Source organism: Chaetodon auriga, chromosome 11 (genome assembly GCF_051107435.1).
Source record: "Chaetodon auriga isolate fChaAug3 chromosome 11, fChaAug3.hap1, whole genome shotgun sequence".
Taxonomy (NCBI): Eukaryota; Metazoa; Chordata; class Actinopteri; order Chaetodontiformes; family Chaetodontidae; genus Chaetodon; species Chaetodon auriga.
The window spans coordinates 17,546,317-17,548,401 of NC_135084.1; positions in this window are offsets into that span (position 1 = coordinate 17,546,317).

Here is a 2,085-nt window from a genome sequence, read left to right on the forward strand (position 1 = left end):
GCGCAAAGCAGTGTATCAGGTGGACACTCAGCATCCTTCACATTCCTGCATCACTGGACGATAAAAGGGCAGGCCTGCGCTTAGACAGGTCCAGTTTGCTCTTGTTTTATTCTCCTCTGTGATAGTTTTTACGCTTGACATTTTAGCATATGACGTTTGCTCAACACGCCAAGAAAGGCTTTGAACTGTAATTTTGCTGTAATATTCCTGTGGGGGGGTTATATTGACCTTATCAGACTTCGTTAAAAATATGCCCCCTAACATGCGAGTGTGTAGCATCACATGATGTGGAAAAAATAAAATAAAAACAAATCTGTGTTTTGGTATTCGACCAGGAGCTTCATGTTGGGTGGATCATTGCATTTTAATTTTTAAAAAGACATTGTGCAGAGTGTTTCAGAGCAGTGCATCATAAATATGGACAAACTTTACAGTGACAGAAGAACTGGCCAAAGGTTGCGTTACTTTAAGAGCTTAGATGTAAGTAGAGCCATCTGCTGGCAGTGATGAACCTGCCATGCTACCTTCACAAAACGTTGTAAATAGGATGAGCAAAGAGTAATAAGATCATGATTTTGTATATAATAAGAGCATGGCAATTTCATGTTAATGTGTCAAGAGGAAAAATAAATCAAATGTAATAATATATACAGGTGTGCGTTTGATGGTGTTGCAGAGAATACAAAACTTTATTTTATATATTTTCTTTGTTAAATTTTACATTTTATTTCGATTTAATTATATGTATTTATTCTACTGCTGCATGACAACTAATGTAAACAATCAGATTTAGTTACCATTAAATTCTTGTGCACAGTAAGTGACATTTGCATGCGTGAGTCAGAAATACGAGCTCCCAGGGAAAACTTGAGGGCAGCTTTGGTAAAGGGCAGCTGCGTAAAAGCTCCTCTGTTCCCAGGACGTGCAGCCGAGCAGGCAGATTTCAAGTCTGCAGAGGCTCTTGAATATCACAAAGAATACTTAAAAAAAAAAAAAGCTTTATATCAGTGATACAATGTCATACACAAATGTGATTCTTACACAGCTGGGACACTCCTCTGTGGCTACAATTGATTTTCCAGACACATGAAAACAAATCATGTAGTCTAACTGTGCTGCTTTTGCTGACCTCTTGTGGAAGCTGCATTGAGTTAATGGAGAGATTCAGTCTTCACTGTGGGGGAACAGACTGCTGTCAAATAAATACATTCAAGAGGTGGGACAAACGATTACGTGACGTCTGTGTAAGATCTAGGTTGAAAGATCTATTCAGTAGATTTATCCACAAGCTGTGAAGTCTTGGGAGCGGGAGGTTCAGTATTATTTGGTTTTTATTTTATTTTTCAGCTTTGTTTAAGTGTGAGTTTTTGAATTAGCATGTGGAGGATTCGCTGACAGTATTTGAGTCCTCATTTCATTAAAAAAAAAAAAAAAACAGACTGACTCAGACTCTGTTATATTTATTATGCACACATCAAGTGGGAATAGTCCCAAATACAGCGACTATTAACATTAATGGAGTTTGAATTTTCTTTTAATGTGGCCCAGAGACTCATGGGTGGACGCCTGTGGGAGAGTACAGTGCAGTGGGCAGGACAGCTGGCACAGTCATAAGGGTCCTATATTTAATTGAGGACAAAGCTGAGCTGATTTTCTTGGAGAGCTAAGTACACAGATCACAAAACATACTCTATATGATTGATATGATTAGATGGCTTTATGTTGTTTTTGTCTGTCAGCGTTTGCTAAACATACGATTCCACAACTCACAGTCAGCTGAAGCTTCTCATGCTTGGACAGTCAGAGATGATCAACTGTTTGTCCTAGAAAATAATTTGCAGTCCTGTATTGTCTACCAGGTGATTTAAAAAAAGTCTTCAAACGTGTCAAACATGGAGTGTAAGCACTCTTTAACAGCCTACAATTTTTATAGCAGAATTTCTAGTCCATTTATTGTACAGCTTCATCACTGGCTGAGAGTTATCAGTTAAAACTCAGCCACATTTTTGATGCACTGGCATGTTTTCAGCTGCAAAACGTAGTCCAGTCATCAGCTGAAATCATTTAAAGGGACCATATTTCTGT